Genomic DNA, 26,357 nt, shown 5'->3' with positions numbered 1-26,357 from the left:
GTCTCCGTTATAAGACCTGTGTTAGGAAACATGACTACTTGCGTTGATTTTCCATTCAGTTTAATTCTAAGAGTACATGTTAAGCTACAGCAGTGTGTGAGGCTCCTTACTAAGCGCTGGGGAGACAGCAAGACAAGCATGACACGGGATGTGTGCGTTGGAGCATACAGCCTAGCAGGGCAGAATTAATTAAGTGCAAAATGTAAGCACTAACAGGTGTGAGTGGAAAAATAGATAAATTTTAACCAGAGGGAAAGAGGTGGTCTAGGAAGGCTCCATGGAGGAATTAGTATTTAAATGAAGACTTAATGTATGAATTTCAGTAGAAAAGAGGAATGGAGCATTCTGGAATAAAGGAAACATTTGAGTAAAGGCACTGAAGAGAAAAAAACCCATGGAGTGTTTTTGAAAATAAGGAGAAAGAAGTCAGGGCTTATGGAAGGACACAGAGGAGATGAGGATGGACAAACAAGAGGGTCATACTGGTGAGTATTTAAAGTTTAGTTTGTTCTTTAAACAAAGGGATGCTATTCAAGTTTTGCTGGGGTTTTTTTCTTGAGGGGGGGGCAGTAATATTATCAACCGGTATTTGAGGAACGGCAGTTCTGGTGACAGTGTGAAATATATACTGGAGAAGCAAAAGATGGGACACACAGAGGCCAATCGAGAGACTGTCATTCAATCGGTCCATATTTTTGGAGTATCAACTATATACATGGCAAATAGTGCAGGTAAGTGATGGAGAAAATGTGAAATAGGGCAGGAGAAAAATGTGGGATGAGAGGAGGTGGGCAAGGGAAAGAAAAGTCCTATGAAGATTTATTCAGAGGCACAGATTGGAAGAAAACCAAGAATGTGTGTTGATTCAGAAGTCACGGGAAGGAAGGAACCAGTGTTTGTTGAATGACTACTGCCAGCCAGACACCGGGCAAAGTGCTTCACACACAAAATCCCATTCAACCCTCCCAACCACCCTGAGAAACAGACAACAAAAGTCCCATGTTAGGATGAGGAGAGATTTTTTTAAAAAATATTTTTATTATTATTATTATTTTTTGCGGTACATGGGCCTCTCACTGCTGTGGCCTCTCCCGTTGCGGAGCACAGGCTCCGGACGCACAGGCTCAGCGGCCATGGCTCACGGGCCCAGCCGCTCCGCGGCACGTGGGATCTTCCCGGACCGGGGCACGAACCCGTGTCCCCTGCATCGGCAGGCGGACTCTCAACCACTGCGCCACCAGGGAAGCCCAAGGAGAGATTTTAAAAGGTGCCTGACTTGCCCAAGTTCACAGAGCAAGTGGAAGAGGAGCACAAATTTAAACGAGGGTCTCCCTGCTTTAAAACTCATGCTTTTTCAATTACACCACATTTCAGAAAGATAAGTGATGCCCAATGCTGTAATGAAGTCAGGCAGGAGGAAGACTGAGATAATCCCATTAGATTTTGTAATTGGGTCGTTGGTGACCTCTGAGGGAACAGCGGTGGCGAGGGCAGGAGATGGAATGCGATTGCTATAGGTGGAAGAGCACGGAGCGAAGCAATACCTGGAGGCTGCAAGAGACCGTGCTTTCCAGAAACCAGGAAGTGGAAGGAGTGCCTTTCATTCCTATTCGTTCCTAAATATGTTAAACACGCTTCGAGGATCTGGAGTTAGACTGGGAAAAGTGTGTGTGTGTGTGTGTGTGTGTGTGTGTGTGTGTGTGTGTGTGTGAGATTGTTGGCAGATGTTATGTTTCAGAGGAACAAAATGTGACTGTATGATTATGCCATTTAAAATGGAGTTCTGCCTATATCTGCTAAGAAAATTGAAGCTTGGGGGTGTACCTGGTAATCTAGCAAATCAATCAAAAAGTATTTAATATGCCCAGACTCTAAGCATACCATAATACTGGGTACTGTAAAAGGTTTCTGAAAAGTTTCTGCAAAACTATTTATTTATTCCTCAAAATAATTTTTGAATGTTTATCAGAGATGACCCTGGCCTCAATTGCTTCAAATCTTGAGGCACGGGGGAGAGCAGAAAACTAATCCAAGGACTACAGTTTGGTAAGAAAATACACTTCAATAGAAGCATGTACCAAATGCAGTGTGAGCCCACAGGAGAGAGAGCTTGATCCTGAAAGAACTTCATGGAGGAGACAGTACCTACCCAAGGTGGAAGGTTAGCAGAGGAGTTTTCCAGCTAGACCAAGGGGGCATGCTTCCAGGCAGAAGGACCACTTGTGCAAAGGCACTGAGGTGTAAAAGAGAGCAGGGTATATTCTTGGAATCACAAAAAGAACAGCCTGGATCATAATGTTCCATTAGGTGAGAGATGAGAGCAAGAGATTACATCTACTATAAATCTTCCTTCATTCACCCATTTAAACACAAATTGATTGAGCACGGTATGTTCTAAGTGCTAGAAAACAAGGTGGGGGTGTGTCTGTGCACATAATCAAATCTGTGCCCTGGAGGAGTTTACATCCTGGTGATCACAAAATTCCAGAATGATGGAGCAGAGATTTCAAGAATCTGACCCAACCATCACTTTATCTCCACTGTTCCTTCTGTTTCAGAGATTAGAGAAGGAGGCACAGGGAGGTTACAGACATTTACTAAAGTCGCCTATCAAACAGCCGAGGATTCACAAATGACAAAGTGCTTTGCATGCAAAGACCAAGACAAAGACCTGGAGGCTTAACTCACTCAAAGAGAAGGGCCCATGGGCTTCCCTGGTGGCGCAGTGGTTGAGAGTCCACCTGCCGATGCAGGGCACGTGGGTTCGTGCCCCGGTCCGGGAGGATCCCACGTGCCGCGGGGCGGCTGGGACCGTGAGCCATGGCCGCTGAGCCTGCGCGTCCGGAGCCTGTGCTCCGCAGCGGGAGAGAGGCCGCAGCGGTGAGAGGCCCGCGTACCGCAAAAAAAAAAAAAAAAAAAAAGAGAGAGAGAGAAGTGTCCCAAAGCTCTTGGAAATGATTTCTTTCAAGCACTAAAGCAACCACCTAAGGCGTTTATTTCTGACAGAAACTCCACCTCCCTTAAATCAGAAAAGTAGCCCCTTTTACAAAGACGCAAACCCGGACCCAGAGCAGTAGAGATGTTGGAACAGTGCTTCCAGGGTTGACCAGAAGCGTGATAACTTCTTGCCCTGCGGTATGACGCTGAAACTGTAAAAGCTGCCCAGTTTGTTCTGATGGATACAACCGCATGTTTGCCAAGCATGACAGGAACACTAGCCTTTACACACCACTTCAAACCAAAAATTAGAGTTATTTTGTTGTGACACAGGAAGGGGCTAAAGAAGGCTGGGCTCAGGAGAGGCTTTTCAGCTGCAACCCCTGTAATCCACATCTGGACAAAGATTCCCACTGCAACCTGAGTTGTTTATCCTTCTGCAAGGAACACATCTGGAGGGAGTAAGTATAGATAATTCATTCCTGTAAAATTCCGCATTTAGTGTGAGCTCTTGCTTTGAAATGAAAGTCACACTGTCAGATGTTCCCACTTTTCAGGAATAAATAGTCCACCACCCTCTACCCTGGCTGTACTCCGCCCGCAACTGCCCCCTAGTGGCAACGCCGGTGCTTGCATTCTCCCACCCCTCCTCTAGGAGCTGAGACCCTGGACCACTGCCCACAAAATTCACAATTCAGTGACTGCTTGGTATTTTAAACACTCTGAAATTGGGATTTGGGGATTGGTTATGCTGGGTGATCTCTGAAGTCTCGATTGTAGCTCTCACAGTCTATGAACTGGAAAGGTCTACTTTGCTTTAAGCAATCCTGGTGTATGAAAACACAGATTTAAAAAATGTATGCACTGGGGGGTGGGCTTCCCTGGTGGCTCAGTGGTTAAGAATCCCCCTGCCAATGCAGGGGACACGGGTTCGAGCCCTGGTCCGGGAAGATCCCACATGCTGCAGAGCAACTAAGCCTGTGAGCCACAACTACTGAGCCTGCGCTCTAGAGCCCGTGAGCCACAACTACTGAGCCCAAGTGCCACAACTACTGAAGCCCACGTGCCTAGAGCCCGAGCTCCGCAACAAGAGAAGCCACCACAATGAGAAGCCCACACACCACAACGAAGAATAGCCCCCCTTGCCAAAACTAGAGAAAGACCGTGTGCAGCAACGAAGACCCAACACAGCCAAAAATAAATAAAATTAATTAAATTAATTTTTTAAAAAATTAAAAGGTATGCACTGGGGGGGGGACTTCCCTGTTGGTGCAGTGGTTAAGACTCCATGATCCCAATGCAGGGGGCCCGGGTTCGATACCTGGTCAGGGCACTAGATCCTACATGCATGCTGCAACTAAGAGTTCACATGCCACAACCAAGGAGACCACCTGCCGCAACTAAGACCTGGCATAACCAAATAAAAATACATAAATACTTTTAAAAAATGTGTGCATTGAAATGATCTTATAATACAAAGCATTTGTTGTACAAAAAGGATACATTAACATAGATTGTTTCTTTAGGTGTAGGCACATTTTTATTCAATTAATCGACTTGAATACAGCACACTCTATGAGGAGACCACCCATTGAATACCAGATGTCCACATGAACCTGAAACATCATTGAATGCTGAGTGATCTTGTTTCTTCATAGTTCCAGGAAAAGAAAGAGCTCCGTTTCCCATCCCCATAACCACTCCCTTGATGTAAGTTAGTACTTTGACAGTTGGAAAGTTTTATGAGCAACAGAACTTCCTTAGGCAATAGAATTATAGGCCTGGAAGACACATCAGATAGTTTGTCCAATTTCATTAGCTATTTGGTCCATTCTTCCTCTGCCCTGTCCCACCCAAGGTCACAAATGAGAAACTGAAGCACTGGTAAGCTCAATCTTGGACCAAGGTCATGAGGCTGAAATGGAAATTGCTTTCTGCTAAGTCAAATATCTTTTGGTCAAATTCCACCTTAATTACTTCCAGTGTTGTTTTGGAGGTAGTATTCTGACCTCAAAGAATAATTAAAAAACAAATGGTACTAAGGAATCCAGGTACTCATTTTGCTTTTGTCCACACACTCTGTGTGCATCTAATTCCCTCATAAACCCACGGAGAGCAAGAAGTTAATGAAACACAAACACCTCACTAGAACTGATCCCAACACGTGAACGTTCAGATTTGCACAAAAGACATCACAGTGTTTATTGCTTTTGCAAAGGCCTTTCGGCTTTACACAAATAGAATTCCTTTATGTGGGAAATTCCCCTCATGCATTTCAAATATTGCTCTATTGATACACAATTTTGCAACAATACTACTACTTAATGAACGTAAGTCTGTGAATGATCAACTTACATGCTCATATCCTTTCATTTCAAAGCAAATATATGATAATGATGGCTTGAACCAAATGAAAAATCTGTTTCAGCTAAGCATAGATTAAAAATGTTCCAAAGGCCTAAAAATTTGCAGATTCATCTAAAATTTCTCGAGCCAGGCACTGTATTTTCTCATTTGAGCCTCACGAAAATCCTGAGGTCGTGCCAATTTTCCCATTTTAGAGATGAAGAAGACGAAGCCCAGAGATATCAACTTTAGGTGCTAAGATGCAATTCAAACCCAAGTAGTCTGAATCCCAAACCAGTGTTTTCTGCACTCCTCCATATCACTCTATTTCAATTTCCTGTAAAAAATATATTGTCAGTCACTATTCAACTGGTTCTCCCTGCCATTTTTTGTGAAGACTTTGGTTTGCAATTTGGTAAATAAATTGATACTTGCGATTGTGATTCTGCAAACTGAGACACTGTTTTCCTGTCTAATTCGGTCAGTTTCTATTTGTTCCCTATCTAAAACACACCCCAAATACCAATTTCCTTGGGTCTTCCTATTGAATTCTAAATACCCTGAAAAGAAACTCTATCCCAAACATTTAGGAGAATTCACTTGGTAGAAGTGCTTGCAATAAATACTTTATTTATTTTTGGCTGCTGTTGGGTCTTCGTTGCTGCGCACGGGCTTTCTCTAGTTGCTGCGAGCGGGGGCTACTCCTGTTGCAGTGCACGGGCTTCTCATTGCCGTGGCTTCTCTCGTTGTGGAGCAGGGGCTCTAGGCGTGCGGGTTTCAGTAGTCGTGGCTCGCGGGCTCTAGGGCACAGGCTCAGTAGTTGTGGCGCACGGGCTTAGTTGCTCCGGGGCATGTGGGATCTTCCCGGACCAGGGCTCGAGCCGTGTCCCCTGCATCGGCAGGTGGACTCCCAACCGCGGCGCCACCAGGGAAGCCCAACAAGTACTTTTTATTGGCACATTCTGGTCACGTAAGCAGTTTCTCATTTGCAACTAAAGAAGTCAGTGAAGCCCTAATTCCTAATTTGTACCCAAGTGTCTCTCTAACACCTCTTACCTGTTAAGAAGTCCACCTGTAGATCTCAGGTGAGTCAGCAGGGCTCTGCAGGTGCTGGTGCCTGGAGGCTTCTGTTACTGAGATTTTTCCACACAATGCTCCAAGCAGGGCCTGTGCACAAACAGGGCAGCTCGAGGCTCCACTAAGTTGGTTTGCTTAAAACGAGGCTTGCCACCTTCTGCTGAAATGGTAGCTTAGTAAACACTAAAGACTTTTACAAGTATCTTCTCTGTGGTCCTCGGGTCCTAATTTAGCTTCCACAGGTAGATCTAACTTGTTTCCAGGACTTAGGAAGGCAGTAGCTTCAACCTTGCTAGCCAGGGCAAAGTCTCTGTTCTTGAAAGCTGGCTCACATGATCTCACTCTGTGCAAGTTCCCCCTTGCATCCTTGGACCTTGGAATCAGGACATTAGACTCCATCCCCACCGAAATAAAATCTCCCAGCTTAACCAAAGAGCGACTAGTCAGCACTCATCAGTCCCACTGTCTTTCAGGCAGGGCCCCACCAGGACGCTGAAAACCTAGGCTACCAGGGGCCCTGTCTCTTCCTCACTCCCCGTTCTCCTTCTTCCCTCTGTCTCTGTCTCTTTTTTTCTCTCTCTCCTTCGCGCGCGCACACACACACCCCACTCTTAGAGCTTCTCCCCCCTTCCTTCAATGACCAGACACTGTTCATCCAAAAATAAATGGTGGGTTCCCCATCGGGGAGGTGTCCAAGCAGAGACTGAACGCGTGCAGGACATTCTCACACTGAGGTTGAGACATGATTTCGGCGGGCACTTCCAGGTCGAAGGTCTATAGTACCCCAGAGGTTCCAACGTGCTGCAACAAGTCCACAATAGCTTCTAATTGCCCTTTTATGACTTCTCCTTCTTTTCTTTTTTTTTTTTTTTTTTTTTTTTTGCGGTACGTGAGCCTCTCACCGTTGTGGCCTCTCCCGTCGCGGAGCACAGGCTCCGGACGCGCAGGCTCAGCGGCCATGGCTCACGGGCCCAGCCTCTCCGGACGCGCAGGCGCAGCGGCCATGGCTCACGGGCCCAGCCTCTCCGGACGCGCAGGCGCAGCGGCCATGGCTCACGGGCCCAGCCTCTCAGGACGCGCAGGCGCAGCGGCCATGGCTCACAGGCCCAGCCGCTCCGCAGCACGTGGGCTCTTCCCGGACTGGGGCACGAAACCGCGTCCCCTGCATTGGCAGGCAGACTCTCAACCACTGCGCCACCAGGGAAGCCCTCCTTCTTTTCTTTTTTGAGAATGTCCTTCCACATTCATTTAAATCAATCCTTACTTGTATAAAAAGACCTTGGCGCACTTTACCCACACTGCTTTGCAACACATCCTTTTCCACCCTGTATCATAATTACTCGTGTGCCTTTTCCACATCCCCTCAGGCTGTAATGCCACCAAGGCAAGATTTCTGTCCCATTCATCTGTGTCATCCTGTTATGGAGCTCACCGCCCCACATGGTGTATCTGCTCAGTGAACGTCTGTGAGTGAAGAAATGGTGGGTGGGGCAGTGCCGGTGGAGGGGAGTCAGGAGGGCTGAAGAGGCACCCAGTGCAGATGGCTTCCCAGCCCCATGCTCTCTGGGGGTTGCTTGCCCTTCTGGAGAGACGAAGGCTGAAGAACACAGTCCATCTCAGCCCTGCAGTGTCCCTTGGGACAGCTCTGACCATAGTCCTACTTTCCCTCAGATCATCACGACACACCCGTGCTACATTGCATAGGAGGTCTCAGGAGAAGCCACCTGGGACTACATGCTCTTTGCCCAGAACATCCATTCCTGATTAACTAAAAGCTCAGGTTTCTTAGGTAAGGGTGTTTGGGCTATGAATCTTTGGGGAGCGAGTAAAGGAAGGAACAAGAATGCATTTGAAAACAGCTGCTTACCTATCAACTCTTAAGAAAACACCCTGAAATGGAGTTTCATCAATTCTCCCTCAGGGACTGGTGAGGGCCTCAGTTTAACCACTCCCGTGAGAAAGGATTTCATCCTACTCTCTTGCGAAGATCTCCAGATAAGCCCAGCTCCCAGCTTCCCCTTGTGGGAAGCCCAGGCCCACTGGAGTTCTGTCTCTGCCCTGCACTCCAGAAAATAACCACCCTCTTCCATGGTTTCCTGTCCCAAGGATGTTTGCCAATCTTGATGATAAGGCCAATGTTAAGTCATGATTTAGTTCCACAATTAAATGACTGTTCATTCCGTTTGAGTTTCAAAGGGGAAAAAATACCTTAGAGGAAGCCACCCGCCACATTTCACAGATAAGGAATTCAGCTCACGAAGTGCCTCTCTGTTGGCTGCCTTTGTTATCCTGTTTGCTGCGGTACAAAGACAAAGTTAATCCATTAATTATGGAGGAGCTGAGTCCAGAAACACAGTAGCACATACTTTGTAAAAAATAAACTTGAAGAACAGTTTTTGATTTACTGAAGTTACCACCTACTTCTACACCTTAAACTGCTTCAGCCTTCTTGTTACTGTTTTACTAACAGTGCTCTCTACAGCACACTGTCAAAATAATTTGTTTTCCATTTTATGGGCACTAAGTGCTTTATAGGGTAAGAGTTTGGCCCAGGTTCCAGGAACAGTTTGCTTGTTTTCTGAGGGGAAATGTTACAAAGAGCTACTGACGTACACAGGTTCTATGCTGAAGGTGGGAAGGGAATTTTATTTAAACTAGACCAATCCAAACACAATCACAGTAGGACTAGCTAACATTTACTGCACACTTACTGTGAATCAGGCATGATCTCAATCCTCAAATCACCCCAATGAGGTAGCTGTGACCCCCATTTTCAAATGAGAAAAAATGAGGCTTGGAAAGGTCATGTAAAGACACACAGCTAATCAGCAGCTGGGCTGGGGTTCAAACTGCACAATTGAAACCGAGCAGGACCCTGCGGGGCTCCTGGGCACGAAGCCTTTCTGTGTCCCCCGTTTCTTGTTTGTAGGGAACAGACTCCAGCCTCCATGACCTTCCCTCAGTGTCAAAGGGCGGATGTGAGCAACTGTTAATCAGGGAAGGGAGGGGATGCAGAGACAAAGGAGGGGACTACCTGAGGCCAGAGTAAAGGGACTAGAGAAGCTCATCAGGAGACCACCTGCGGCCAGATTAAAGCAGTGCAGGCCCTGCACACACCCTGACTCTTATTAGCAACTCTGTCCTTGAACCGCTGCTATAAAACTCACCAAATCCCCCAGGTTGGGACACAGAGTTTTTGAGGGGCAGGAGCCTGCTGTGTCTGCCTTAGCCTGCAAAGCAATAAAGCTATTCTTTTCTACTTCACCCAAAACTCTGTCTCCGAGATTCAATTCGGCACCAGTGCACAGTGGCCGAGTTTTCGGCATCACAAGCTGATGCCAGATTTTGTGCTCTCCCATGGTTGGCCTGGTCTCTCCTCTGGCGTGGAATGATCTCTGTCTTCAATGTCAGCATCTTGGTCCTAAACTGGTACCTGATTTGATAACTCGTTCATACACCTATCCTACACAGTTATGGCACATGCCCTGTAAAAATATGCATTCTTAATATCCATCACATGACCTGTCTGAGATAAATGTCAGTGCTGGTATGTGCAGATACGAATTCCCAAAGCTGGCAGACATATCTGCATATCCTTGACATTTACAGCATACTTTCCAGTTACATTGAGCTTATAATACTCCTTTATTTCCTCATGTATGGTTGACAGTATGACCTAGCAGTTACGTGCAAGGTTCTGAATTAGAATGGCTGGGTTCAAAGCCTGGATCCACCATTTATTAACAAGTTAACTAATGTCTCAGTGCCTCAGTTAACCCACATGAAAAATCAGACTGTTAGCCACAGTGCCTGTGTTATGGGCTTGTTGTAAGAGATAAACAAGATCATACACATAAAGCTCTTGGCACAATCCCTAACACATAGTAAATGCTAAGAAAAGCCCATGGAGGTGTAACTTTTGCACCCGCCATTGTGTGTATAAGCATTGCACACTCATCGCTAATGTAATAAGGTACATTGAGCAGCAAGGGATGTCTGGTTTCACAGACACATCATACATACACCAGGGAGCCCTATAAAAATCCACTTCGCTACACAGCCTGCTACACAGGCTGCATGTATGAAATCCACTTATCGTTTCAGTAGTTCCCCGCTTACAAAAAAAGAGATGGATAAAGACGGAGGTCAACTGAATAGCTTAAAATACAGGTTTTTTATTTTAAGGCCTGTGGAGAAGGGGGGAGGTGGAAAATGGTAACAATTGGAACGATTATGATCATGATCATTATCACTAGTATGAATAGAACTCTCAGCGCCCAGCATCTCAGATTTCCGTACTTGCCTTTTCTAAGCGAACGAGAGAATGCTTGATTGCTTCCTAACAATGGAATGGTTTTTGCCCGTTCAATTATCAGCTCCATCACACTCCACAGAAGTTAAAAGATGGCATTTGGGTCTTCTGTTCAAGCGGGTGATCTTTCTATCCCTCTCATTACAGGAGAGGCAACTGGTAAAGTTAATGCAATGTACTGTAACTAATGCCTTGGAAATACCCCGGGCACGACAATCTTAATCCACTTTGAAGGCTAACTGTATTCAGAATGTGAGGCTTTATATTAAGCTATATATTATAGTAAAATCAGCTGCAGGGGAAAATCCTCTTTGAACCAAAGAGAAACCATTTTTATTTATTTCTATAACTTACAAGACACTGATGCCAGAGGAAAAAACCCCCCAAACAAACCTCAACAATAAGATACCAATTTAACCCTTGGCTGGGCTACAGCAATGGCAGCCGTGTGGATTTTGCACAAAGTCCATGTGTGTGCATGATATCTGGAACCCTTGTGGGCATCACGGAGTCAACAATTAACAGGGATTCTTAATGGGAAATACTTAAAACAAAACTCAAAGTCCAGTTTCACCAACAAAGCAAAATGGCAAAAGTTAGCGATTAAATGGTGACTAACAAGAAAGCACTCTTGCTCACCATGCAAGTTCTAAGCTCCTCAGAGAGGACCCAGCACACGATCCCTCCTCACGTGCTTCGTGGAACCTTCCATTCATTCCTGAATTTCAACAGACAAAACGGGATGTGCAAATGGTCCCTGAGTTCTTGTGGAAGTTTTCCAATGCCTCCTCACCCCCCCTTCCCCCGTCCCATAATTACGTTTCCTCATGTTGGTTGATCGGTTCTCTATTCCAGACACGTTCCCCCAGCACAGCCACCAATGCGATGAGGGAAAGGCAGGAAATATCACAGCAGAGTGCCCCATAGCTCTCATTTTGACAGTATATGTGCTTTGCTGCATTTCTCAAAGGTATAAGGGGTGATACCGAATAAAGAAGGAAGTGGAACTTTTCTCCATTGCTGGTTTGGAGGGCAGGAAACCACGTGTGTCCCACCTTCCAGTAAGGGTGAGAGTCCTTACCCTTAGGTGAACTCAAGGCAGACTGTGATATAATTGATGTTCCTTTGCAGGCAGGTAATATTCAAACTCAAGATGAATTCTGTCTAAAAACAATACTTATAAGGTAAGGAAGAGAATGGATACAGGTCTTTGAGTTTCTTAGCTTAAAAAATGAAGTCAGACAAAGTTATGGGGAAAATAGTATACTTAGGGAGTGGGGCTTTATATAATAGCACCAAGCTTTTGGAAAGCAACATGGAAAAATTTAGTTAGAGCCTGACACCTTTGCCCTTACGTTCCTGCACTTATGAGCTTTGTTATTTGGAGGAACAGGGTTTGGGAGTTAGGGAGACCTGAATATAAATCCTAGCTCTAGATTCACTGCCTACGTGACTTAGCCAAGCTACTTACTTTCCTAGGTTTCACTTTTTTTTCTGTGCGAAAGGAGAAAAATAATACACACTTCCTGGGTTTTGAAATTAAGTGATACACTACAAGTAAAGTGCCTGGCACATAATAGGCACTCAACAAATTGCTTTAGGTTTTGTTTCTCTTTTTACAACAGTAATAATAATTATTTCTTATGTAAGAGAGAATGTTTATTTAACAGTGAAAAGTTGCCAATAACCAAAATATTAAAAACAGAATGACTAAGGAAATCATGGTATTTTCACTCCAAGGAGAAATGCAACTATTTAAAAATATAAACATACATCTACTATATATTTAATCACTTACGGTTATTTGTATAGATTTGTATATATTTGCTGGAAGTGGAAATACACTGCACATACACTAAAATTACAACGTCGTGTTTGTGTGTGTGATTTTCTATATTGTACTAAGTGGTGTCATTATAGATTTCACCTGCTCATAATAATTGATTGTTTTTAAGGTAATAAAATATTTTTAAACTAAAAAAGGTCAAAATTAAATTCATTCCTTAACTTAAAAAGAAGAAAATTAGGGATGTGCAGATCGTCCCCAGGTAGCTCTCAATCTCTGGCGAAATATAACTTAAGCCAGTAACACCAAGCCCACACCTGCCACATCAAGACTAAACAATAGCAGATCAGTTCCAGAGCTGACATGACATCTAGAGATCTACCTGCTGGATTCCTAAAAAGAAACCATCATCTGCCTTGTTTATTTGATTATTAGATGCCTGTTGCAGATATCTGTTATGCCTGCTGTACTCTAGGTACCACGCTAGGCGATAAATCTGTAAGTATCCTGCCCTTGAGGAGCATATCACCTACTAAAGAAGGTAAACTGTCCAAATATTTAAACAGAAGGCCCTGGGAAAGTGCCCTAAGAGGTAGGCAAGGCACTTGAGGGATAGCATCCATTGTCTTAATAAACCACAGGTAGGCATGAAGGTGGAGGCGTGCTTCACAGGTAAAAAAAAAAAAAAAAAAAAAAAAATTAAACCTTGCCTGGAAGCCATTTAGCAACTAAGGGGCAGAGCAGGGGAACATGATCTCTTGTCTTCCAACGGCACACTCTCTGCTCTCATCACTTCTCACAGCCTCTCCCTACAGACAGTGATCTGGGAGTTCTCCTTGCCAGCATCTTCTCTCTAGGTCTTCCCTGTCCTCCTCAAACCCTGAGAAAGCATGTGACGTTCCGGCTCTCAAGAAGAGGCGACGGCTATGCTTTCTTTTAGGGATGTGGGATGCAGCTGCCACTGCCTGTTAGATCAAGGACGAGCAGCAGGGTGTTCCTGGGTCGGTGGAGACCTGGGCACTCAGGAGGCTGGAGTCCCTGACGGTCTTAGAAGCACAGATGGCACATCTCAGGGGCATCTGGGCACAGCTGGTTTAGCTCTAAAGTGTTTGTCTCTGCTCTGTCTCAGTAGGAGGCTGGAGCACAGAAGTCTCCCAGACCCTCATCTTCCTTCCTCCTTTTACCCCATCCTGATTCCCTCACTCCCCTCTTCCTCCTCCATTTCTTTCGTTTCTCCCTTTCTCAGGAAGATTTCTTCCCCTCTCTTTTTTGCCCATTTCTTCTTCTGCTTCTATAAACTCCTTTTTTCCTAGTCCTCAAAGCTTCCAAAGGGTCTGGTCCCTGTCCTCATAATCACAGCTCTCCCACCTCGGCCTCCCTGAGCTTATTAGAATCAGAGATGTCCCGTGGGCGGTGGACATGGAGAACCCATTTCTAAAGTCTCATCTAGAGACTCAATAATGCTAACTCCACAGTTCGAAACTAACTGAAACTCAGTGAGGGTAAGTCACGCACCTGTTACTGACCTCGAAAGACAGGGAAGAAGGCTAACTACCTATGAAGAAAAAAAGACTGTACATGCTCTGAATGTTCGCTGTGAGTTTTGTTGTTGTTGTTACTTTGTTCCTTGTGAACTCTATTTTCAGGCACCTAAGTCACCAACTTTGAAGGTGGAAATAAGGCCCATTTCCCCCAAGCAGATGTTAACAGGAAGCCATGCTAGCTGCAGACAAAGGTCCTTGACTTTGGAGCCAGCAGGTAATTAGGCTGTGTTATTGGTAACTCAGCACCGACAGCCTGGACAAAGGGCATATTCTAAAAACCAAAGACAAATAAACAATTGACGATCAAGTCTCCTTCTCAGAAACTCCGTCTGTGTGTCAGGGCAAGAAAGGGCAGGCAAAACAGATAAGACCAGAGGAGACCCTGAGGGCCAGGTAACAAAATAAAAACCCACATCTGTATAGCCCTTTGTAATTGAAACACTTCCACACAAATGAGCAATATGATTTTTACAACACCCCAATAAAGGAAGTAGAATAGGTATAATGTTACTTTATAGACGAGAGGGCAGGATCAGAGAAATTATAGGACTTGTATGAGTCCCACAGTAAGAGGCAAAGGCGGCATTTCCAGCCAGGTGCGCCCTTTCCAAATAACCATAATTATGGAAAGTGCTTACCTGGTACTTAGGCGGTAAGACAATGACAGGTTGGGGCTTCTAATTCCCCTTCAAAGGTCTTTTCACCACCGAAAAATGCCTACGTCATCAAATTATGTAATCAAATTTCTTTGTCTCTGGCTTTTGGTAAAAATTATTCTAATCGGTGCTGCCTCCAGGCCAATAACAGATAAAATTAAAAAGAGCACGAAGACTATAGACCAGTTCAACCTTAGGCTATTACTTCCAGTCTTCTTGAAACAGTTAACTATTGCACTTTATCTGGAGGTTATAGAAGCAGCGTTCTACTTTTGCCTGCAGTGCGCTTTCAACTAAAGAGGACTACTAGTCTTCAGAGGTCTGGCCTAGAGGAAGCCCAAGAATCTAAACTTGACCCGCTGGATCAGTGTTAGTATTAGGAGGCAGGGTTATCTATCCCTGCATGAATTCATGCTCAGCCATTTAGAGACAGTCCAAATCAACCTAGCAGATTCCCTGTACATCCCAGTTATTGCACGTAATTATAAATGCTCATTACCCATCAGTGCCTTCATGCATTGGTAATCCTGACAAACTTTTTCAACGTGACCTATGGGCAATACCCACCCCCCAAAAAGTCTGGGAGAAGTGCGTCCCAGAATTCTTCCCTTGTTCCATTCTATTTTTAAGAAAGTAGTGAGCTATAGAACATGTCATCCATTTACACACTCAACTCATCCAAGTTATTGTGAAAAATAAAATAAAATCTGATCCCTTGGTTGGATAATTATTGACTTCTGGGTTCCAATACTATAGTTTTAACATAACCTAGACCCTGTGTCTACACCAAATAAGAGAGGTGGCAGGGGAGCTACTAACCACACAAAAAAACCACCAGCTGTAAACACATAGCAAAGGGTCTAGCAAAATCCCTGTGGGGATTCTAGACCGGTGTAATGCCCCACGATATCATGCTCTTCCATCTCACTTAGTTTTCTATTAGTGTCCTGGCCTTTTCTGAGAGCAGCTGGGAAAACTTGGGTCCAGAAAGATTGATCAGTCCTGCAAGTTTACAACAGCAAAACAGTGATTCCTGACTTAGGAGTCACGATCAGCCTATACAGTCTGCTCCAACTGGGGTTTGAAAATTTAGCTATAATACCAAAGGCATTTCCTAAATCTCATTGAGATCTATATTCTGTCACTTGAAAATGTCAAGATTATGATCCGCACGCCTAGAAACTTCACCTCACTATAAGAAAACAGCCTCATAACCTTGGATTCAGGACCATGTGAAACCCCCTTGGGGGCAACAAGCCCTTTGTCTGTCATTTATGGAAAAACCTAGCCCGTGAGGTCCTGGAGAGCAGAGGCTTTGCCTTGATGAAGGTTGGATTTGCACAGTCCAGCTCAGTACTTGATACATAAAAGGATTCAATAGATACCTTTTGAATCAGTGAATGGACCTGCACGTTTAATTTTGGGAGATGAGAGAGAGGAGAATCAGCCAACTGACTGCTTATAGCCCTAGCGTTCAGGGGCTCTGAGGTGGCCGGGCATATTTTGAAACGGTCATTTTACCAGCCTATAACTGCAGGCTAAAGTAGACGGGAATGGAGATCCATTGGTGGTGTGGAAAAACAAGTTCTTACTGCCCCCTGGTGGTCAGGATGATTTCAGATTCCAAAGTCCTCCAGCACTCCTAACACTGAATTTAAGCATCCTGGTAGCCAGGAGTCTGCAGGTTTCATTTACCCAACCCCGTCTCCAAACAGTAGAGTTCTCGGCTTAAAGGCCAGAAAGATGCCACCCCAATCCCAAAGTCCTCGAAGGAGGCTTTTCATCTCTATGCTGAGAGAAGATGAATATGTCAAGGAGCTGAATTTGAACATTTTAAAGTGAACTGCCTTGGGCTTCCCTGGTGGCGCAGTGGTTGAGAGCCCGCCTGCCGATGCAGGGGACATGGGTTCGTGCCCCGGTCCGGGAAGATCCCACGTGCCGCGGAGCGGCTGGATCCGTGAGCCATGGCCGCTGAGCCTGCGCGTCCGGAGCCTGTGCTCCGAGACGGGAGAGGCCACAGCGGTGAGAGGCCCGTGTACTGCAAAAAAATAAATAAATAAATAAATAAATAATAAAAAAAATAAAAATAAAAATTAAAAAAAAATAAAGTGAACTGCCTTTCAGTGAATGGTCTGTGGTTTCAAGAGCTCCTAGAAAAAACGGAAAATATTCAAGGAAAATAATAATTTCCTGTCTGGAACATTCAAATGTCTATCTATTTAAGATTATCAGGTCAGGTCACCCTTCTGAGCAAAAAAGACATTCTGGAACCCTTTCAGACTTTGAATTGTTAGCATTGCATGATTGCATTCCCACGTCAATGAAGGAGAAACTGAGGGTCCAAACCAATTTTTGGAAAAGTGATAACTATCCTCTCAAGTCTACAGAAGGTTTTCAGTTTTATTTTGTTTTATTTTAAGTGTATGGTAAGTGAAAACAAACAAACCAACCATAAACTGCTACAGAGATTTCTAAGGCAGCATCACATGTGCAGGGATTTTTGTGTTTTATCCCACTTGTTGCCTCTCCAGGACCCAGAGCAGTGTCTGACTCATCAATACATATTTGGTGAATGAATGAATGAATGAAGCCTAAAGAAAAAGAGCTATTTTTTAATGGAAATTATTGCTTATTGGAGAGGATGTCATCTCCTTCCTTGAGAATCTCTACAAACAGGTTGAATTCTCATTTACCTTAAAAATTATAGAATCTGAAGCTGGAAGGAACCTTAGAAATCATCAGTTTAATTTCCTCATTTGGTTTCATTCATTCACTTCACAGATGAGGAAATGAAGGTCAGAGAGGTTAAACAACTCACCATAGGTCACACAGCAATTTCATGGCAGAACCTATAGTGACTCCAAGTCTTCATTCCTGACACTTTCTTCTTCTTTTTTTTTTTTTTTTTTTTTTTTTTTTTGCGGTATGCGGGCCTCTCACTGTTGCGGAGCACAGGCTCCGGACACGCAGGCTCAGTGGCCATGAGCCCAGCCACTCCGCGGCATGTGGGATCCTCCCGGACCGGGGCACGAACCCGTGTCCCCTGCATCGGCAGGCAGACTCCCAACCACTGCGCCACCAGGGAAGCCCTGACACTTTCTAAAAGAGCAATGATGTTCAAAGTTTTTGGCTGTGACTTACAGTAAGAAATACATTGTGACCCAGTACACACCCACACAATTACACACACACAACACTAAAAAGAGTTTCGTGAAACAATACTCACCTTCTCCATGTACTAACATACCTTGGTCTACTGTCTACTCTATTTCATTTTTTTAATAATATTCTGATCACAACTCACTAAATTAATTTCACAACTTAAAACATTATAACCTCTTAGGCTGAAGTCCTTCAGAATCTTCTTCCAAGGAGAAAAGAACTAGAGTGATCAGCTTCTTGGGACTCCTTGGCCCAAAGATCCCAGTTTTATGACTCAGTAGAGGCAGTAGTATCTCCCACTACCAAGTTTCATTTCACTTCCAAGAATGCAGTCCAAGCAACCCTGCTCTCCAGCCAGGGTGGGTAACCACACTACTGTGTTTCAGGACACAGACCAGGGCCATTGGTAGCAGCCTTGTCCTTGCCCTTGACTGGCTCTCTAACCCACAACTTAGCAGGGATGTGCATCCTTACATAAAAGAGCGTGTCCTTACCTCTGCTGCTGCTGTCACTCTCCCCTAGCCTAGGAGCCTGGGGGGAGGGGACGGAGAGGGAAGCAGGAAGAAGAGGGGCAGGGAAGGGGAAGAGCAGGACAAGTAGGTGGGTCTGAGGTCATCAACTACGTAAGTAGGTGTGAACACACGGAGTGCTGAACAGTCTCCAGGAGCCAGGCAGCCTCCCGCCACCCCCACACAGTGTTACACAGAGCCTCCTTCTCCTAACCTCATTTGATCATTTCCCCCCATCTCTTCCCCTGACATCCTCTACCAAATAGTCTCCCTCTCTCTCTCTCTCTCTCTCTCACACACACACACACACACACACACACACACACACACACACTAAGATGCTAAGATCGTTAACATGGTGGGGAGATGGCTTCTCAGCTATTTCCCTTCTAACTGACAGGTTGCAACTTTCTCCTCTGACTTCCCACTTTCCCGCTGAGAATCAGCGAGACGGGATCTGGCAGGGGCCTGCTTTGCGGCAGCCAGGGCAGAAAGCCTCCCCATAGCAACCTGGGCACATTCCCACGACTCCCTGACACAGGTGGAATTTCCAGGGCTGGCAACTCACCCCCTCTCAGAAGGAGTGCACAAGCTGCAGGCTACCCCACCTCCCTTCCCAGTGAGTCTCAACCTAGCTGCAGGGCCCACCCAGTAGTGAAGGCAATAAGCCAGGAAGGGAGCTGGACAATGCTTTGAATATTTATTGGCCCTTTCAGATATCCTCAGACAGCTTTGGAGTCTAGGGCTCCAGGTCTTGGGTTCTGCTTGTGAAAGGGGAAGATTAGAATGAACTGGGAGGCAGGAGAGTACTACCCAGCTCTGCCATCAATGTGCTGTGTGATGTTAAGTCAGTTACTTAACCTCTCTGGCTCTCAGTTACCTCATTTTTAACATGAGAGATTCAGTTTTTTAAAAAATGACTTCTCAACATTTCTTTATTATATTGCTATGCTTAAATAAAATTGTATCATCACTCTCACAGTATACAAATCCCAGATTCACAATGAAGACATGCATCTTTACCAAAATAAGTACAACATAATTAAAAGTCTGTTTCTGGAATTGGGCATTTTCCCCCATAATGAGATTTTTAAAATTTAACCATTAAAAAAAAAACTGAAGTCTAGTTAATTTACAATGTTGTTTATTTTCAAGTTACAGAAAAGTGATTCAATTATATGTATTTATATATACACACACACACATATATACGTATATATATTTTTTGATTTTAACATTTACTCTTTATTGTGTTGTATGAAGTACCATGTAATGCAAGTATTACTGTACTAAAATACCCATATTTCCAAATAACATTATGTGGTGTAGCCCACAGTCTCTGCAGAAGCATTGTGAGTAACCTGTGCCTTTACACTTTACAATCCATTGTTGGCTGCTGTGAAAAGTATGGTAACAGATGAAGAAAAAAAAATAAAGCTAAGTATGAATACATTTTTCCAAACATACACATACACAGCTTACAGTGGAACCCCAATGGAAAGTCAAAACGACCGTATTTGATGTAGTACCTATAAAATGTAGACTCTGCAATAAAAAGCCAAAGGCACATAAAAATATATATATATATATATATATTTTTTTTTTTTTTTTTTTTTTTTTTTTCCCTTTTCTGCGGTACGTGGGCCTCTCACTGCTGTGGCCTCTCCCGCCGCGGAGCACAGGCTCCGGACGCGCAGGCTCAGCGGCCATGGCTCACGGGCCCAGCCGCTCCGCAGCATGTGGGATCTTCCCGGACCTGGGCACGAACCCGTGTCCCCTGCATCGGCAGGCGGACTCTCAACCACTGCGCCACCAGGGAAGCCCAAAATATATTTTAACTTTAAAAATAGTTACAGTAATACTTTGCTTGTGTCTTACCAACATGTAGTGGACAAAGTTTTGCAATATAGATATAATATATAGGGATATCTAAGAGCTACAAGCAAATCCCTGAAACCCATAAAGTTGTTCAAATGTGAAAACAGAGAAAAGTTTGGTGGGGTTTTTTTGCGGTACGCGGGCCTCTCACTGTTGTGGCCTCTCCCGTTGCGGAGCACAGGCTCCGGACGCGCAGGCGCAGCGGCCACGGCTCACGGGCCCAGCCGCTCCGCGGCACGTGGGATCTTCCCGGACCGGGGCACGAACCCGTGTCCCCTGCATCGGCAGGCGGACTCTCAACCACTGCCACCACCAGGGAAGCCCCTGAGAGAAAAGTTTTAACACGGAAGAATTTGCTATGGTGAGCCCAAACAATATAATATAGAAAAGAGTCTAGAAAAAAGGCGTGGGTGTTAAATAAATTTTGACTTCCTCATGCTCAGAAAATTCCAGAGTACTGTAAAGGTCCTTAATGTGACTAGCACAGCCCTTCATAAGCAGTACCAGTCCTGGCCAAGCCAGATTTCTTACATGTCTGAAGGTCTGAAAACAAAAAATGTGAGCTGTAAATCATCAATGCTCGCCGAAAATGGGTTCTGACTCACTTCCTCTCTTTGCCAGGAAAGGTTTTTTTTGTTTCTTTCACTGTTTTTGCAAACAGGGCATACCAGGTAAAAAAATATTCTGTAGCAACGTCATTTTAGAAAACCCATCACGTGACTGCGAAGTATAGCCAGTGAAGCTCTTTTCTTTTGACTGTGGTTAGTTTTGTTTTGTTCCGTTTTTTGATACCTTTTATCCCAAAGGAAAAGAGCGGGTGGTGTCCCGTTACTTACTTTTTAATCCATGACATTTTTTTTTATCCATGACATTCAGCACCTCATCCAGAAATGAGGGCCCAAGATCGAGCTGCATGGAGAGGAGGGAACCCGTGAGATCAGAGAGGGACTCCTCTGATTTTGTCTTTTCCTTGACGAGCTCGCACGGGGCGGAATGGTCACACTTGTCCTCGGCCGCCCAGTCGGGTACTGTTCGGAGAGGCTGCCCCTGCCCTGGCTGGACTGCGATGCGGACCCGCTGGACCCCCACGAGACGTCCCCCTGGTGGACTGTCCCGTTCTCCAACAGACTGCGTTTCTCCGCGGCCTTCTCCTCCATGACGGGCTCACAGCTAAGCCGGGGCAGCCTTCCCGGCCCTAAGGACTCCTGTTTGGAACTGAGTGTCACCGGTGACAACAAGGGCAACATGAGTGCTTGGGACCCTCCGATGGTTGGGAGGGAGATGGCGTTTTTGAGCACCGGGGAGGGCATTTCTGTGAACATGGAGTCGGAGGTACTGTTGGCCCGGAAGAACCCGTTATGCCCAGGGAACTGGCCCGTGCGTGCTTTCTCCTGGTTTCCAGGTAGAAGCTCATTTCCTTGAAGAAAGGAAATGTCTCCAAAGATGTCGTGCTGGCCCTCTTTGCCCATGTGAATGGTGTGGCGGAGGTCTCCAAGGGGAGGGCTGATCATATCTGGAGACAAGATGTCCCTCCGTTTAAATGTCTTTCCTTTCTTGTTATTGGCAGCTTTCAGGTAAATTGGGGTCTTGCATGGCATTTTGGAGTTTGAGGATGTCGATTTTGCAAAAGGGAAAAAGGGCCACTTTCTTCACAGATGTAATAGGTTTCCCAATATCCATTTTTTGTGTGTGCGGTACGCGGGCCTCTCACCGCTGTGGCCCCTCCCATTGCGGAGCACAGGCTCCAGACGCACAGGCTCAGCGGCCATGGCTCACGGGCCCAGTCGCTCCGCGGCACGTGGGATCCTCCCAGACCGGGGCACGAACCCATGTCCCCTGCATCGGCAGGCGGACTCGCAACCACTGCGCCACCAGGGAAGCCCCCAATATCCTTTCTGATAGGACCGGTCACATCATTTTTCTCAAGTAGCTTCAGAAGTGGCTCTGAAACGAGATGGAGGTCTAAGAGGCCTTCCTGGACTTATAGCCAATCAGGGGTTTCTGGAGAGCCGGTTACATCCGCCAGTGCCTTCCACAGCATGGAGAAACCAGCGGCGCCAAGGATCCCAGCCGCTGACCCTGGGGCCGGGCGCCCGGCACCGACAGTCCCCGAAGGCGCACGCAGTCCCTGCCCGCCAAGCGCAGATCCAGCTGGGGCAGCCGGCGGCGCAGCGCCAGCTCACAGCATTATGCGCTCCGAGACGGCGTGAAGGCGCCCAAGGCCGGGGTCTCCGGACTCTTTTTCAGATTTTTTTCCATTATAGGTTGTTACAAGACATTGAGTTCCCTGTGCTATACAGTAGGTCCTTGCTGTTTATCTATTTTATATATAATAGTGTGTTTATGTTAATGCCAACCTCCTAATTTGGAGAGCTTCAATGTTTTTTTGAATTTTATTTTATATATGTTTTATACAGCAGGTTCTTATTAGTTATCTATTTTATACATATGAGTGTATACATGTCAATCCCAATCTCCCATTTCAGCCCACCACCACCACCACCACCACTACCACCCCCTCTGCCGCTTTCCCCCCTTGGTGTCCATACATTTGTTCTCTACGTCTGTGTCTCTATTTCTGCCCTGCTGCAAACCGGTTCATCTGTACCATTTTTCTAGATTCCACATATATGCGTTAATACACAGTATTTGTTTTTGGAGAGATTCAATTTTTAAAACAACAAAAATTAATTGGTCACCTTCAGTGGTCCCTTCAGTAGTCAGGGAATTAATTCATTATCTTGAAAACTAGCAAATAAATGAAACAGTCAACATTTACTGTTTTTTTTCTCCATATCAACTACAACACTAGATAATCAAATCGTTGCCAAGGGGAAGCACCTCCATTTTAAAGTATTCCAACAAATACATAAAAAATAAATGATGGGACATCACCATTTTGCAACATCTGATGAACTGATGAATCTAGACAACGTGTCAATGATTACTAAGGTCAATGAAAGAGAAACAGATGTTATGTGCTTCCCATCCATGAACTTGCTGAAAAGATCTACTCAGATCAAACCTAATCAGGTCAAACTTCTGGGTCCAGCAAGAAATTTGCAGGCAAAAAAGTGGACAGAGAACTGTTGAACTGCATTGTGTGTGTGCAGGCAGCACAATCCAGACTGCGAGAAACTCCACAGGCCACGTGCCCCAAGTTCCTCTCAAAATAAAGTGTACGGAAAAGAAACTGATGAAAAGTGAACCTGGGGCTTCCCTGGTGGCACAGTGGTTGAGAGTCTGCCTGCCGATGCAGGGGACACGAGTTCGTGCCCCGGTCCGGGAAGATCCCACATGCCGCGGAGCGGCTGGGCCCGTGAGCCATAGCCGCTGAGCCTGCGCGTCCGGAGCCTGTGCTCCGCAACGGGAGAGGCCACAACAGTGAGAGGCCCGTGAACCACAAAAAAAAAAAAAAAAAAAAAGTGAACCTGGAGACGAACAGGGACTCAGGAGACAGGTCAACTTTTTAAAATGGAAAACACTACACTAGCATGTCGAGAGAGTTGTGGTCAAACGATAAAACTAAAAGGAAACACCAGAAAATTACGACAACAGGAGTCAGCAGGGCGATTACTTTCAGGGCGGGGAGAGTCTATGGCTGGAACAGAACTGAGGTGGCTGATGGAGTTCTATTGCTTGGCTGTCCTCCCCTGCATTTGTATTTTAATTCATAATAAGGCGATTTTTTAAAATGAGAGAGTAGAAAAATCACCTTTACTTCCTGACAGAGCTAGAAGGCTGGGTTCTGGAATTCTAAATCTGGAAAGTGACAGGTGTTGCGATGACGAGGTTGGTTGTGGGACCGCTAAGCGGCAGGAGGTGGGGGGCAGGCCAAGGATGTTCTGGCTGCAGAGCTGCGGAGACTTGGCCTTGACTCCTGACTGCCACTTCCTGGCTGGGACACCAGAAAACTCAGCTAACCTCTCTCATCTCATTTTCCTCATCTACTAAGTAGAGATAATAGTTCTTGCCTTGTCATTGTGACAGTCAAATAAGATAACTCATCAGAGTTCATAGTGCAGAATCTGGCACACAGTAAGTACTCAAGACGATCATCCTATTATTATTACTAGTACTACTTCTACTATTGTTATTATCTATCTGATTATTAGGATGCCCCTAATGTGGACAGAACTAAACCAGAAGGTGGATTTCTCCTTCAAAAAGGGAATACGAGAACATGGCCCCTTTGGGACACTAGTGACCGGGGTGGTTGTAGAAGGTGCAGCTTCGCAAGCCTTCCGCTGGCTCTCCCCAGTGTGACATGTCCCCAGTGGACATGCTTCCTACTTGATCCACTCATCCTCCTCCCCATTAAGCGCTCAACCAGGCTTCCACTCGAAGCCGCGCCCATCAGAAGCCATGCCCAACATAAGCCACGCCCATCAGAAGCCACGCCCATCAGAAGCCTCTCCCATCAGAAGCCACGCTCATCAGTCTGATGGCTTTTCCTGTTCTTGGTTCTCCTGCTCTCCGGGGGGTGCAGAAACCTCAGGGCACCACTCACCGCATCCATTGGTCACTGGAGCCACTCTGTGTGAGGAAGCCTCCGGGACAAGCAAAAACCGCGAGAGGCAGGAGAGCCTGGTGGCTAAGGGCATGAGCTCTGCACAGGGCTGATGACCCACACCTGTCCCCAGGTGACCTTAAGGATGAAGTTCTGAGTGGACACACACAGCCTTTGGAATCTGGGGAGCACCAGACCCTTGTCAGGAATTGCTGTGATGCCTCTGGCATCAGAATGGCCAGATGTCTTCTGCTCTCCTTACTTTAACTTCTTGGGCAGGGAAAGTAATAGACTCCTGTGCCATTTGGGGCTAAGCTTAGTCAGTCTTCCTTCAAGTTATTATTCAGACAATTTCCTCTTATCTGTGAGACCATGGGCAAGTTATTTAACCTCACTGTGCCCTCATTTCTTCATCTATAAAATCTACATAAGAGAATCTGCTTCATATGGTTGTCATGGAGATTAACTGAATTAAAAAAGACAAATTGCTTTAAACAATGCCTGGCACGTTGTCTGTTAGAAAAAGTATCCGTTTCACAGTTTTCTGGATTCAAGTACTAGCTCTTTCCCTTATCAGTTCAATGACACTGGAGAAGTTGCCTTGCTTCTCTACGTCTCTGCTTGTTCATCTATCAAATGGGGATAATAATAGTGCCATGCGTGCTAGATTGGCGTGAATATGAAATAGATAATGCAAAAAAGATCCTAGCTTACATTAGATATTATTATCCCTATAATACCAGATAATAAGCAAAGTTTTGTTTTTCCCTCGCTATCCAAAGAGAGCAAAATGCACAAAATACTCCAACAAGATCCTGGGTAGAGATCCTCCAAAGCAAAGTCCTCATCTCCAGGCACTCAGATAGTCTCACAGACCACGAAGTGGCATCGCTGGGATCAAGGATAGGCAGGTCTCTCAGGATCCATCACATCTCGGGGGACAGTAGAGCAGTGAGACACATGGTGTGGCACCTCTAAGCTACAGGAAAAGGGGATGGATAAAGGGGAACCAGCAAGCAGATTTTTCCATGGAAGGATGGTGAGTAAAGGGAGGAGGAAGGTGTGGCAAAGAGGAGAGAGGCTTCCTTTCCACCATATGAGGTGCATTCATCAACCCAGCCTCATTGTTCCAAAGAACGACCGAACCATTATTACTGAGAAACAGCAGCTACAGCCTACTGGGGTAACAGGATTCTCAGAGTCTTGATCTCTAGTTGCCTTTTCATTCTGATACTTCATTTGATTCTCTCAACAGTTCAGCAGGACAGAAAAAAAAAATGTGAATGGGAAACCCTATTTCACAGATAGACTGCAGACAGAAGAGAGAGAGAAACTTATCCAAGGTCATGAACATCTTGGGTCTCTTCACCCGCTACCCAGCGCTCTCTGGCTGAGCACAGGTGTTCTCATCCTGGGCTACTTGTTGGAACCACCTGAGGAGCTCTGAAAAGTGCTGGTGCCCAGGTCTCCCTGATGGAGATTCTAATGAATTTGGTTTGATGTATTTGGTCTGGACATTGGGATTTCTAGACACTCCTCATTCAGTTCTAATGTCCAGCCAAGGTTGAAAATTACTACTTGAACATATTTGATTTCGTGGATAATAAGTTAAATCCACACTTCACCCAGGGCAGCTCTGA

General features: G+C 45.5%; 1 protein-coding gene and 1 pseudogene across 2 annotated transcripts in view; both read right to left on the bottom strand.

Moving 5' to 3' along the window:
* GRAMD1B (GRAM domain containing 1B) overlaps positions 1–26,357 on the bottom strand; it is a 251,804-nt gene that overhangs the window by 182,805 nt on the left and 42,642 nt on the right. The window lies entirely within an intron of this gene.
* On the bottom strand, positions 21,036–21,845 carry LOC131760375 (cdc42 effector protein 3-like; annotated as a pseudogene).

This window comes from Kogia breviceps, chromosome 7 (genome assembly GCF_026419965.1).
Source record: "Kogia breviceps isolate mKogBre1 chromosome 7, mKogBre1 haplotype 1, whole genome shotgun sequence".
NCBI classification, from domain to species: domain Eukaryota; kingdom Metazoa; phylum Chordata; class Mammalia; order Artiodactyla; family Physeteridae; genus Kogia; species Kogia breviceps.
Note: the sequence above shows the minus strand (reverse complement) of the source record. Positions and strands in the feature narration are given on the sequence as shown.